At 37.6% G+C, this 15,236-nt stretch overlaps 1 long non-coding RNA gene and 1 pseudogene across 1 annotated transcript; both read right to left on the minus strand.

Moving 5' to 3' along the window:
• Positions 1-232: 232 nt before the first annotated feature.
• Positions 233-3,750, minus strand: LOC150019977 (C-X-C motif chemokine 15-like; annotated as a pseudogene).
• Positions 3,751-11,683: 7,933 nt separating this feature from the next.
• On the minus strand, positions 11,684-13,522 carry LOC150019978 (uncharacterized). Its single transcript, XR_016509313.1, has 3 exons — positions 13,398-13,522; positions 13,226-13,309; positions 11,684-12,375 (listed from the first exon to the last, which is right to left on the minus strand). It is a non-coding gene; the product is annotated as an uncharacterized LOC150019978 (long non-coding RNA).
• Positions 13,523-15,236: the final 1,714 nt, after the last annotated feature.

The raw sequence follows: 15,236 nt of genomic DNA on the forward strand, positions 1-15,236 counted from the left end.
TTCAGTAGGTTGGAGATAAGACCTGAGAATTTTCATCTCTAATAAATTGCCTGGTGATGCTAATTTTTCTGATCTGGAGGCCACACTTTGTGATTCTCTGGTATAGACGTATTCTAAACTTATTGTAATTTTATTCTAATTTGTAGAAGAGTCTGTATATTTCCTAAATACATACTTAATTAAAAGAAAGCAGAGAGCACAAATACAAATGTGAGTACCCCTGGTATTAATTTTATCTGTCTATAATCTTTTTGATAACAGTCATCACCCTTTCAACCTCAGAATCCAAACAAATTAATTTTCCATTTTTTCAATATGACTCTGAAAAGAAAAGGGGGCTCTGGTTAAATAATAACTGCACTCAATAATGCTTTAAATATATTCATTAGAATTTCTGCAACAGTTAATGCATATGCTTAAAATGAGCACATGGCTCTCCAAAGAATATTAATCATATTATTAGAACATGATTTTTAGTCACATCAGTATGTACAACGAAATTAGTTTTAATCAACTAAAACAACATCTTTTCTTTAGAGACATTTTAGGTTTCCATTAATCAGCAAATATTTACTGGTCTCAGGATGTACAAGGTACAGAGCTAAACTCTGGAAAACCTGCATAAGTATAGTATCTTCCAGGCTGCCAGCTATCAATTCCTTACTATATATTTTATAATTACATCTATGCTAATTTTTTGGTTTTAGGCCCACAGTAAGCCTTATTTATTACTGGGAGAGACAGAGAGAGCATAATTTGCTTATTTTGCTTATTTAAATTAATTCTGTAGTTTTCAACTGCACTTTACAGAACCACAAATCTTTACTCCCTTGAAGTTCATTACATGAGGAACAGATTATGTTACTACAATCAGGGTTTAAGTAAATAATGCAATTTAATATTCAGTTATGAAAAACAATGATAGTAGTTAAATAATAATTCCTTAGCAAGTTACCTATACAAGGATAGCCACAAAACATCATGAATAATGGTGAAAACTCAAAAGTATTTGCTTGCTACCACCACTGCCATCTTAGCCAAGTTAGAAGGAAAAAAAAACCCTTTAACTTTTTTCAAAAGAGGAAAACTAAATTGACATTTCCCTCCAGAGATGTGACTACCCAAGTAAAATGTTGAAGAGTTTTAATAATAAAAAAAAGATATAAAAGGTTTTTGTAGAGAAAATCATAAAACTTTGAAGACATTAGAGAAGACCTCCATAATTTAGGAGCTATTTTATGTTTTTGAAATAGAAAACTCATAATCATAAAGATATCAATAATTCACAAATTAATCTATAATTTCAAAGAAATTCCACTCACAATTATAATTTAATTAGTGCAAATTTACAAGCTGCTTCTAAGATTCATGGGGAAGAGCAAAAGTCAGAGAAAGGAAAAGAAAAAGCCACTCTGAAGAAGATAAAAAAATTTTCTTTTCCTCATGTTAAGAATTATTATAAAATATTAATAATAAAGATGGTGTACATGTATAGACAAATTGATTAATGAGACAGAATAAAGTGGTCAGAACCATCCTTATGCATTGGGAGAGTTCTTGTGTTTACAGCACAAGTAGCATTGTAGATCAGTGGGAAAATGATATTTTAATAAAGAGTCTTGGAACTATTGATGAGCTGTATAGAATAATAAAATAACATTTGATAATTTCATCACATCATATACAAAAATAAATTCTGGGTCAGTTAAATTTTTAAATGCAAAAAAATTAAAAATTTTAGAATAAAAAATAAAAGTATACTTTTATAAAAAAGTATGTGAAGGGTATTTTTTTTTAAACAAAACACTAAATCTGCTAACCAGAAAAGAGCATATTGCTAAACTCACATTTATGTTAATTAAGAAAACAACATACCAAGAATGAAAATATGAACCCCAAATTGAAAGATGAGAGTTTTTATGTATAAGTCTGAGAAAAGATTAATATCCAAACTATGTAAAGAAAAGCTGATAATATCCAAATAGAAAAAGAAGCAAAGTTTATAGTAATTTTACAGAAAATGGAACAAATGCTTATAAATATATGAAAAAATTTCCCACCTCATTAATAATATATAAATGAAAATTAAAAAAATAAAAGATACCAATTTCTACCCATCAGGCTGACAAAACCAGTTATTGGCCAGTATGTGAAGCAACAGATTATTAAATGTAGGAAGGAGTGTCAGTTGTAATAGTAGGACATTACCTAGTAAGATTGAAGATGTGCACACCCTAAACCCAGCAATAACTTTTAGATACTCTCATCCACATGAACTAAGAGACATAAAATGTTGATAATAGTAAAAATCTAGAAAGAATCCAAATGTTTAACAATTTTGGATTGGATAAAACAAATCTGTATTTATTGATTTAATATTCCTACAATAGAATACTAAATACCACTTACACTGAATTAACTACATCTAAACTCATCAGAATGTATGTATTGAAGAATATGATGTTGAATAATAGAAGCAAGTCACAAAACAATACACTCAGTGTGATTTCATTGACCTAAAGTTCAAAAGCAGGCTTAGTCCTTTCTAACTTCCATATCACAAATATTGACTTAAACAACAAATATTTATTTTATTTCTCACAATTCTGGAGGTTGGGAAGTTCAAGATCAAAGTGCAGGCACTTTGGGTGTCAGGTGAAATTCCACTTTCTGGTTCATAACTCTCTTGCTGTGTCCTCCCATTGTGGAAGGGTAAGAACACTGTCTAGGGTCTCTTTTATAAGGATTCTAATCCCATTCATGAGGGTTCCACCTTCATGACCTAACCACCTCCCAAAGGCTCCTAATATCATCACATTAGTAAACTTATGATGTAGGTCACTTATATCTCAATACAAGTGGGAAAAAGTTAAAAGAAGAAAGTCTGGTATTAGAGGCTTCCATTCTCCCCATCTTCACTACTTACATAATTTCTTTTCTGCTGCAGTAGGTACCTTCAGGCATCAACTGAACATTTGAGATCAATTTGGGATGATAAAGTCAGAATAAGTCTGAATACTCTGACATCGAGACTCTTGGCTCTCACAGGGATCAGCTGTGTGAGATAAGAATAACAAAACCCTGAGTAAGAACTAGGCAGCCATGATGCTTAATTCTTTACCTGGAATTGAAATCAGTGCAACAAGGTGATCAACACACAAAATAAGTCTGATAGAAATATCTAGGGAGACAATCACACAAATCTAATCATCTACCATAGAGATGACCAATGAACATTTATTGAGCATCTACTATGTTTGAGAAACTGGTAATTACACTATATCAATAATTCATTGTCTAAAAATATAACTTATTTAATAGTAAAGTCAGCTTGATTTCCTATAATCTAAAGATTTTATATGAATTCTATCAGTTAAAGGTAGTGATTTCTATCTGTATTCCATCATTAAAATAAATACCCTAAACCTATTTGCAACACTGTTCTTGCTATCATTTGTAATAAGAAAAGCACAGATCATTACAGTCATATATTTCTAGGAATATAAGCAGATTTTTAAAAATTAATTTAAGAAAATTTTTGACACTCTGAAACCTAAATGCATGTTCTGGTTAGGTATTAATTTCACAGTTTCTACATTTTGCCTGATGCCAAATACAATCTCATTAGATCTGGAATCTTTTCTGAATTATTTCTACCGCCTAGGAGGAAAAGACAGAAGGCATGGTTGGTTTATCAAAGATACCCAGGACAAGGATGACCAGAACTGTTAGTGAGCTCTTAGCAGCCATGTCTGTGCTTGTCCTTGATCCTCATCTAAATGGTATAAGCAACACTATAGCCCTCTTTTATGTGCTCTTTGTAGCCCCGGGAACTTTTTTGCAGTTCTTGCATTCTCTCTCCCTATTGAAGAATGAAAGGAGCAGTTTATAAGTGTCATGTTTGTCACTTACAAGCTAAAGAGGAAGCTGGGTTTGTTTTTCACATTTTGTTTCATTTTGTGGGTTGGGGTAAGAAGAGGTGAATTTGTCCAAGAGAAAAATAAACCTATTTTTTCCTTAGGGTGGTGAAACTTTGTAATTGTGAAGGGTTCCATTCTAGTTGCAGTTAATGGTAACTTGCAGAATAGAATCACAAGAATATCTATATAGCTTTTCAAAGGTTACACTTGTACAAAGTAGGAAATTAAGATGCTTTCTCACAGCAAATACTTGCTTCTGGTTTTTATGCCTAGTTGCACAATCCAACTCAAGGTCATAAAAGAATCTGCCAAGCTCTAACTATATTTACAATATAGATAACCTACAAAGAAACTGAAGTTCAGATTACAATAACCCTTGTCCTCCAAAGAACAGCAAACTAAAGTTTACTTTTGGTTTGAAGGCAGCAGTTTCAATGAGCTTGAAACTGAATTATCTAACAGTGAACTATGAACTTCAATTTTTTTCCTTAAGATTTATAAGATACCTTAATTATTCCATACTTAATATATTTTTTTTCATTAACAAATTAAACACTAAAGTACTTGTATTTACTTCCTAGTGCTGCCATAACAAAAGTACCACAGACTGGGTGGCTTAACAACAGAAACTCTCTCACTGTTCTAGAGGGTAGAAGTCCAAGATCAAGGTTTGGCAAAGTTGATTCTTTCTTTGGGCTGTGAGTGAGGGAGGGAGCCGTTTTAAGCCTCTCTTCTTGGCTGGTAGATGGTCATCTTCATCTTCACATGGTGCTGTCCCTGTGTATATGTCTGTCTCTGAATTTCCCCTTTTTATAAGAAGACCAGTCATGTTGGATTAAGCCCCACCCAAATGAGCTTACTTTCATTTGGTTACTTCTGTGAAGACCTTGTACCCAAATGAGATACTGGGGGTTAGGAATTCAATGAATTTGGGAGAGGGACATAATTCAACCTATAAGAGCATTTATTTGAAGACTCAGTAACTACTGAAGAGCTGATATAGTCCAAAGGTAAACCCAGTCTAAATAATGAGATAAGTTTTCTAGTTCTCATTGAGCATTTATTACCTGCCAGGACCTTTGCTGAATACTAGATATTTAAAGAATAAAAATTGAGTTTCTGCTCTTGAGAAGTTCATAACCTGTTTGGAAAGACAGCCATGTAAGCAACTTAAACAAAAAGGTGATCTGTGCTATACTAGATTTGTCTTACCTGAGGCACACTGAGGCAGAGGAGGACAGGCTTGGCCAGAGGAAGAGGGGAGGGAAGACTTCATAGGGGCGGTAACACAAGAGTTGCTAAAGATGAAAGGATGCTTATCAAACAAAGGCTGATAAATGTTCCAGACAGAGAAATGCACAAAGAGACACTGCTTTGTTAAGAGTTGCTATGGTCTGAGTATTTATGTCTCCCCCCAAATTCGCATATTGGAATCCTAATCCCCAAAGTGATAGTATTAGGAAGTGGAGCCTTTGAGAGGTGGTTAGGTCATGAGGGTAGAATACACAGGAGTGGGATTAGTACCCTTATAAAAGAGACTCCACAGAGCTCTCTAGACCCTTCCATCCTGTGATGACACAAGGACGAGTCTGTGATGCTGGCACCCTGATCTTGGACTTTTAGCCTCCAGAACTAGAAGAAATAAATTTCTGTTGTTTATAAAAAAGCCACCCAATCTGTGGTATTTTGTTATAGCACCCCAGACAAACTAAGGCAATGGTCTTGACATGTCAAGGAAGGGGAAAAAGTTATTGCAATCTCAAAATGAGATAAATTTTAATAACTTGTCAACATTCAATTGGCCACTCTACAAACAAAAAAAGGTGCAAATAAGTTAGAAACACTATTCAGACATAACCTTAATTTATTTGGATCTTATTTTTCTTCTGTATCAAGTAGAGGTCATAAAATGCTGTGTTATCAACATGTGTAAATATTATGATGATAATAAGGAAGTATACAAGGATGATAAGCAGTGTTAAAAGACTCAAAATAATTTCATCTTTTAAAACTTTGAAGACAGGCTTGGGACATCATGGAGGTTGTTAAGAAGTTTGTTAAACAGGTGGTGATAAAAGATCCAGGTAGTTCTAATTCTAGACTTACTAAAATCTATGCTAGAGCTGGAGCAGAATTAATTTACAATTAGATCAAGATTGTTTAAAATGCTCAGATTGTCAACTTCTAAGGTTTTATAGGCAATCTACTTTATTAGCTGAATTTTTCATAACCCTGAGACCTATACAAAGATTCAAGTCACTAAGAAAATCTTATTTTTAGTTGTAATCTTATGTTTCATTCTTCAAAATATTTATCTACACTAATGGAGATAGCGTGAATGTGGTAATAGTAATGATCATTTATTGAGCTTTGCTTTGTGTCTACACACCTGTATGAACTTTTTGAATGTTATCTGGAAACTTCACAAGGCATGTTTTTATCTTATAGATGAGGAAATTAAATATCATAGAGAAATTAAATAATTGTAAAAGATTAAAAATAGTCACAAATTCTTAATAGCTGCTCACTTTAAGCTGTGGAATCTGTTTCCCAAATGCCTTGACTCTGTGCTGACCTTAGGACTTGCTTTGGCCAATAGGATGTAGTAAAAGTGATGTGGATACTTCAGGTCAGAAATACAAATAACCTAGGAGCTTCCACTCCTGCCCTCTTGAAATGTTGCTGTCACCATAAGAAGATAGTCTGATAGAAACATGATGCCCAGCCAATAGCTAGCACCAACTACCAGACATGTAAGTGAAGCAGTCCTGCTTAAGTCACTAGATGACTGAAGCCACGTAAGTGACTGCAGAAAAGACTATCAGAAGAACCACCTACTGAGCCCAGCCCAACTTTTGTATCACCTAGCCTAAATTGATGACCTGTGGGATCATAAGCCAGAATAAAATGGTTATTGTTCTAAGACACTACATTTTGTGAAGACAATAGATAACTGATAGAGCAATTTAGCAGATCACACAAAATGCCTGAATGCACTCTTTACGTCAAATTGTTTGGCCACAATATTCATCATATTTCCTTTAGACTACCCAACGGTAGCTTGTGATATGAATCACCTGTTGGTTATTAATAGTACTCTGAGATTTGTTCTCCAAATTTTAAAAGCCAATCCTAGAACTAAGATTTCAAGATAATAATCTTCTTTGGCAATTATCAGAATGGTCTAGTTAATAAAAATAGCCTTGTACTAAATTTCAGAAAGCTAAGTTCTATCCATTTTTAAATAAAACAGTTCTGTGACACTTGGTAATTACTTAGTGATCTCTGAGCCTACGCAGTCCCATTTATAAAATGAAAAACTATTTTTTTGTATGCTCTCTCAGATTTGAACTGAACAAAATCCTGCCTGGTTGCTGCTACAAGATAACTTCCTGGTTTTAATGTGTGGCTTGTTTATTCCTCTCAAAACTATGTGTTTTCTTTTTCAGGGAACTGTTGAAAGTAAAAGGTACAGTTTCAACTACCTCTCACTTTTAAAAAATGTCACTTTTAATTTGGAGAACAAAATGTCAGTAAGAGTACCATCCTTTTCACAGGTGAAAATTAGGTCATGGGTGTAGGTTTTGTTGACTATTTCCCCAACCACATCTACTTTAGGACCTTATGGATCTGGCCTCCAGGGTTTGACTTCACTTCAGCCAAGAAAGAAAAATCAGAGGCTGATGCCCTGATGTTTGGATGATCTATGACTGTCTAATGTAAATCCAGCTGCTCCTATTTCTTGATTTGAGTTGTTGTTACAGTTTCTTCAGAATAAGAAAACAAATGCAATAGCTGCTTGGGAAGTGAAGATATTACCACAGTTGTACTTAACGATGGTCAGTGTGGTTATGGTTGTACAATTTCCTATTATCACTTTTTCCTGCCCCACTTCACACTGTTCTCCCTCTAGACTCTCTGGTATTATACTCCTTAAAAAAATAGTACAAGAGTCTTAACTTTGATATTAATTTTGGGGCAATCCAAGTGATCTAATTTAGGTTCCTCTGAAAGTAATTCTGATACAAACACTTGTGTGGAGTAGTTTGTCTTAAAGATGATTACAGGAAGAACAAGTGAGGAAGTGGGAGAATGGAGGTAGGAAAGAGAAAAAGGGTAATAAAGTCTATGTCATAAATGATATATGATTGTACAGAATAACTAGAACTTAATTTTACTATGGAACCTCTGAGAAACTTTGTATAATGTTCCTTAGAATTGTTCCACCAAAACTTCCATTTCCAGCCATGTTGGAGTAAAAGGAAACAGTCCTAACCTCCAGCCATAAACAACTAGAAAACTCAACAAAACACATGAAACAGTTGTTTTTAGACATTTGAACAACAGGTACCAGAAGACTAGGGTCCCCGAGAAAAGAAACCAAACAAGGTTAGGTCCATGATCACCCTGGCTTTTTTGCTGAGGCAATTCTGGAACACTGAGCCAGGAGGAAGACCCTAAGGAGAGCACAATGGTCTTGAGGAATCGAGGAGACACAAGGAAACTGAGATGACTAGAAGTTATGGAGTTGAGTTGTATAAAGGAGACATCCATTCAGAAAAATAGAGCTCTAGGATCTACACTGGGGTTCCATTGGGTCTCTTTGATCAATGCAAAGTCACAAATGCATAGGGTGAAACTGAGCAATTCTCAGACCTCACATGGGATAAAGATATAACTGAAGCCTGACTTATTAGAGTGAAGAGATCTTGTGTGCACTCAATAAAGACACAGAGGGGCATGACTTTGTAGTTCAGCACTAGGGCAAAGAACTCTCTCTAGACAACCCTAACAAAACTGAAAAACAGCCTCAGAAATATCAAGTTGATGCTCTAGTAACTTACTTGCCTATCAGAACAGAAATCAAGAACTCTAAAGGAAATAAACAAATTTCAACAGTTGTCAACACAAGATTCAAAATTTCTTATACCCAATCAAAATTAATACACATGCCGAGAAATAGAAAAATGTGACCCATAACCAGAGAAAAAAAATCAGTCAAGAGAAATAGACTCAGAACTGACAGAATGATTAAATTTGTAGATAAGAATTTTAAAATAACTATTATAACTATGTTCAAGGGTTTAAAAGAGAATGTGAACATAACAGAGAGTTGAAAAGTATGTAGATATAGATAGATATAGATATATGTAGATGATATAGGTATATATATGTAGATATAAATACAGATATAGATTTAGATATAGAAATTGATGTAGAAATGGATATATAGTGTAACTTCTAAAACTGTCCAACCAAGGGAGACTAGAAAACAAAATATTCATCCACTAACTCCTGCCCCTCAGTGAGGGTTGCCACCGAGGGCATAAAATTACAGGCCATCCTGTCTGTGAGCTGAGAAAACTCTCTCTGCCATTCCTCCCACCTGCCTCAAATGAAGACAGACCTCAAGAAGAGAATCAGAAGGATGAAGGAGATTGAGTTGAGAAGGTGTCAGCAGAAATGTTCATTGCAACTGTGGAACTAATTGTTATGCAGAAGGAACATGGAGTAGGGCATCCACTGTGAAGATAGGACTAGTCTTCTCAGTTATTATTTGTCTAGGTAATCAGAAAAAAAGACAAAACAGTATCAGCTATTACTCTGAATTGTCCCCATTATGCTATTGCAGGTCTGCCACCTCTGCCATCCCCCAGTGTCTCTTTAGTTACTCCTGAAAGTCCTGAGAAGACGTCTCAGTAGAACTCACAAAGAATGACTCGCAAGGACAGAATAGTGTCAGCCATGTTTCATCCTCCTTGACTCTAGCTCCTTTGGTAACACTGCTCAGGAAACCTCAGTCATTGTTGCCGTTGCTCTTTCCTGCTGATGACCTACAAAGTTGTGATGTGTCACGTAGTATTCTTTCCTTACTTCCTTCACCACAAGACCACACTTCACACACCCTTGTGTCCCATTTCCTCACATAATATTCTTAATGAAAGACTGCTTTGTGATTGTAAAGACTCAGGGCAATTTGGTGTGAAAACTGCACTATATACCCACTCAATCCAGGACTGACACTGAGATAATGTCCATGGAGTTGGCCTGATGACCAATGGCATATTTCTGAAGCCATCTCTGCAACAACTTCAGAAAGCATATTCTGTTATTACATTCATTCTATTGGGGGGGGCGGTGAGGTTAGGTGAAGTCAAGAAACTTACCCAAAATCACACAGCCAATAACTAATAGAGCTGAAATTTACTCCAAAGTTTATTTGATTCTTTGAAATCTGTCTTTAACCACCATGTAAACAGAAACATATTTCTCTTTTTAGTGCTCCAATGTTCCACATTGACAAGAGCTAAGTGGACAATCCAGGAGGATCAAGACAATGTTTGAGTGCAAGAAGTGGTCTTAGGTGTGTGAGGGCTTTATTAAGCCTTTTAGGTGCTACTTGTAAATATTTTTAAATGTCCTATGATTTGCGATTAGGGAATAAATGGCTTTTGTGGAACTTCTAGAATGGTTTGCATTTATTTACTACTGTACAGTTCACAAATTTTCTCACTTCTCATTTCATTTGTCTCTAACTGATAACATTGGTGTTATGAAGAGATTATTATTTTCAACTTCTTTAAGTGCAAAAAACTCACAGAAGTTGTTTCTTGCTACATGGAGCCCTCATTTACCCAGCTCTTTGGGGCAAGCCGGAGCTTGCTCTCAAGTATACAGGCTACTAGTCCTTCCTTCTTGCCTCTGCTGAAGGCTTTTACTGACAGCTCAGGATTTACTGAATGAGTCCTGAATCAGAGACAAGGACACACCCCACACATCCACAAACATCCCTGCTTTTAAGGTTTGGAATGTGGTTTCTTATAGATTATAGGAATCTTCCATTTTTGACAAGCCAGTTTTGCTTGTCTTGGAAACCCGGGGTACTGCTGTCAAACTGGGGCAGCATTGAATACCAAACTCCAGAGGACTTTCTCAAGCTAAACAATCTATCAGGGTCTATAAAAATTGCACTAGGAAAAGTGAGAACTAATGCACTCATATCTTAAAACCATTCTATTTGACAAATAGGCAGAAAGGATTAGGATAAACATTTAACTCACTGGTAGTTCCTCACAAATAAGGATTAAAAAATTGAACCCAACTATCAATTAGGTATTTTCCTAGGTGAAGTACTCCTTCACTTTTTTTTGCTTCTACTGATTATACAAATTATTTTAGTTTTGAAGAAAAAATTCACTTCACTGTCATTTCACTGCCAGCTTCATTAAACTGTCAGTTATTAGGAAAACCATTCAGCAAAAACAATGAAACCGGGGTCCTTGTTAAGATAACTGTAAAAATGTAAATGTTAAGGAGGTAAACCTGAGGAGCAAGGTAGCAAGAAGCTACTTATTGAAACAAACAAAGAGGTGGGCAAAGTAGGTTTACAGTTGTGAATATGCAAAACACAGAGTTTATTCTGGTATTATTATTTATTAATGTCTTTTTCCATACAAACAACTGTAAACCTACTTTTGCCTGCCTCTGTATATCAGTGACTCTTGAATTGATGGCAAGGAAATAGCTCACAGTTGGAAAAGCACATTCTTGGGTAGGTGAGAGCCAATGGAATTGACAGCTACTACCAGATGAAGTTAAGCATAGTTTATAGTTTGATTTATATGTATAGCCAATTGAATGTACAAGAGAAAAAATAAGTGTTAAGAAATCATCAGATTTTCCAGTAGAGATAGTTGCTTTTTCCCCCCAGAAAATGAGACAAACACTGTTTATTTTTAAATACTTTATTTTATTTTTGGCATAAACATCAATAAATATTCAAACCTCTTAGTTTTAGGACACAAACATTGCATAATTAACACTAAACAAGGCATTATGCCTTACAAGAAAGACATGAAATGTCCAAAGGATGTTTAGAACATTGTAGTTCTTAAAGCTTCAACATTAGAAATGTCCACATACTGTGAAATTGTTCCAATAAATAAAAACTGGAATTCTTTTAAATAGTTACAAAAATAGATGTACAAATGCATCCCCCTACACTGACAATGGCCTCTCTATTTACTTGGATCCCCCATCTTCTGCCATAGCAGCTGGCACTGCTATGGGCTCCTCGGAAATATTAATTTAATGACTAAAGAATATTTGCAAACATTTTACCTTCAAATTAAATAAGAAGCAGAATTGGACTAACTTGGGTTTGACATAATATAAACAATAAAAATAATAGTACAGTGTACAGGTAGAGTCAATCACATCCTTAATGATTTTACATGTAAAATATTAACATAGAATATTTGAAAACCAACCAATAAATACATAAATAAGTAGACGAACTCTCCTAAGAGATGCTCAAACATATGAAACCCAATCCAGGTGGCTTTGGGAGCTGATGAGCCCTCTTTTTCCTCTTTGATTTTCATAAGTCAGAGCCTGCTTCAGGTATAGCCATCAATCAGCTTCTTGCGTCCTCTGGTTAGTTGAAGCCAGCCCTCTAATGAGAAAAAGATTGTCCTTAGTAGTTGCTCAGAAAAGCCATCCACAGAATTCTCTCCCCATGTCTGCCCTCTAGATTTCAAAGTTTTCTGAATCTGGTTTCCCCAGCCTGGCATGAAGTGGCTGCTTTTAGACTGTGTGGCAGAGCTCTCTTAGTTCTTGAATGCTCTTGTTTAGTAATGTGGTGGGTGGTAATGCCTGTGGTTCTTTCTGAATTACTAGCTGCTAACAGCCAGAACCTCTTGGGTAGGTAAGTGCCAAGGGAAGTGACATTGGATCATCTGTCACGTTGGACCTTACTTAAACCTCAGAGCTACCCCAGGCAGTAGCTACTATTGTTTTCCCTGTTCTGAGTCTAGATAAACTGAAGAATTGTCCTTGAGATATACAGCTAATCTGGTCAAACCCAGATTTCTACTTACTACAGTGTCTCTGCAAAGTCCCTGCTCTTCACCACTAACTAAGCTTTAGGGCCTGTGTTGCAGAGAAACAAGGGTTCTGTTTTTCAGGTGTGAAGCCCAGAAAGACCTGGGGGGACCAGAAGGATCTCAGTTTTTTGTTTGTTTGTGTATTTATTTGTTTTTTAACAGGTGGAAAACTTTTTAGCATAACTGCCCAACACCAAGGAGAATTTTAACCAAGGCAGCTTTACCCATATTCATCTGAATGGGGATGGAGAGCCCCGGAAATATCCTATTGGACCAGAGCGAATTAATAACCTTAAGGGCAAATTTAACTGTAAGATAATCACTTTTCACTTCTTCAGCTAAACCCTGGGTTTCCCTGACATAATTTTCAGGAGGCAGATGCCAGTACCTGTCATCAATGACTCTAGTCACATAACTCACTTGTTTAACATCTTTTCGATGATTTTCTTAACCAGGGGGGCTTCGGGATTGAGACAAACTTCCTGTCCATTCTTGAGAGTGGCTCTGCAGAGAGAAGGGAGAATCCACGTGAGACAAAGACGGCGGGCTGGGGTCAGGGTAGAAGCACCTGGACGATGGAGGTGATACTTACATGACTTCGGTTTGGGAGCAGTGGGGTCCTGGGTTCGTCACCTTCATACTCTGGATGCTCCTGGGGGGAATTCCCTGCGAGGTCCGCAAGCACTGGCAGCGAAGTTCATTGGCCACTGGGGAGACAACAGGCTCGGTTAGTGGAGCTGTCCCTGCGAGGGCGCCCACCCACCGTCCCCTGTCCCCCCTTGGGATCCCCGGGCTCTGAGTCTCACCTGCAGTGTGCCGGCAGGCGGCGACCAGGAGCAGGAGCAGCAGCGCCGCCCGGAGGAGTCCGGGGGCGCAGGGGACGGCGGCGGTCGCGGTGCGGGCCATGGGGCTCAGCTCGGAGAGTCGGGGCGGCGGTGCCTGGAGCGCGAGAGCTGGCAGGAGAGCTCACTGAGCGAGATCTGTGGCTCCCCGAGACGGACGAACCCCTTTTATCCATGGTCGGGGCGGAAAATTCACAGCCACCGGGCAGGGTAATTCCCGGACCTGTAGGTTGTTCCCGTGTCTGGAAAGAAGGTTCGGCCCCGCCCCCTGAAGGCAGCTTTGTGATTGTAAAGGGGACTGGTGGGTGCCTCCCCGCCTTGCCTCCCGCGTGACTCGGTGGACTCTAGGATGTTCTATTTCCGCCCAAATCCTCAAGCGGGTGGGGCAGTCGTCGCCGCGCAGGAGCTACTGCCTGCGAGGGGTGATCGTGGGCGCCCAGTGACCCCAGTGCGCGGGTCCGGGAGGGACTGGGAGCAGATCAATGCGACCCTCAAAGAAAAGTGCCACAGCGTTAGAGCGAAAGAGTTGTCTCTCTTAGTTAATAGACGTGAGGAATCAAGGAGGGGGGAAGGCTGAATTTTACTTAGCTGTTTACAGATACTACATTCATATATATTCCATATACATAAAATGAATGTAAAAACACCGTAGTTATCTATTGTTCCCTTGTTTTATATTCTCGTCACACTTCGAATGTCGGTTTTATTTTCCATTTAGTGATAAGAGGGATCAGTGTCAAAAGTTGACTCCAATGCTAATTTCAATGAAAACTAGGGGCTGTAATAAGAACTCTTCTGTATACCGCTGAAATTCCTCAGAGATCTCTTTGCCACGTGAGGGGTTCAGATTGAACTATGACATAGAGGACTGGTGGTCCCCCTGAAACTGCAAAGAGGCTAGTAGGGCAGATTCATGGGCTCACGTTTTCTGGTCTATCCTTGGACAAAACTGCACCTGAACACGAGAGCAGAGGGACCTGGCACACCCTTGCTCTGTTTGTACGGGGCTGAAATAGGAAACATCACGTCACACATAACGCCCCGTTTCATTTACTCCAGGACCTTCAGTGTTGGTCCCCCTTTCTCTAGAAACATTGACACATCTCTGTATTCTGAGCAAGAATTTCAATCTTTTAACCTGATGCCTTTATTACTTTTTTCAAATAGTAAAACATTGCTTGATTCAACATTAGGTATATAGGGTTTAAGTGTAATTATCCAGGTTGGATTCGAATCTCTTGGAGACATGGAATACAGTGGGAGGCAGGAGAGAAGAAAGGAATGGCTTCTGGCCCAGGGATGGGAGTCTAAGGACGTGGCTCCAGGCAGACCAGCTCCGTGGATCAGAGTCTATACCAGGTAGACAGCCAGCCACCTGGCATGCAGTGAAGCTGCCTGTGTATAATTGCCACCTATCACCTACAAGTTAAAGATTTCTTTGCCTATCCCAGTGTAGTTATGAGAAATGAGTCATTTGTGAAAGCCAGCACGGACAAAATGCCTTATAAATATTTGTTAAATAATAAAATGGAAATAACTCTTTCCAACATTACCTAAACAGAAGCTCAAGCTGTGTGAATCCTATAAAG

The sequence above is a fragment of the Furipterus horrens genome, unplaced genomic scaffold (genome assembly GCF_987537825.1).
Source record: "Furipterus horrens unplaced genomic scaffold, mFurHor1.1.pri manual_scaffold_2, whole genome shotgun sequence".
Taxonomy (NCBI): domain Eukaryota; kingdom Metazoa; phylum Chordata; class Mammalia; order Chiroptera; family Furipteridae; genus Furipterus; species Furipterus horrens.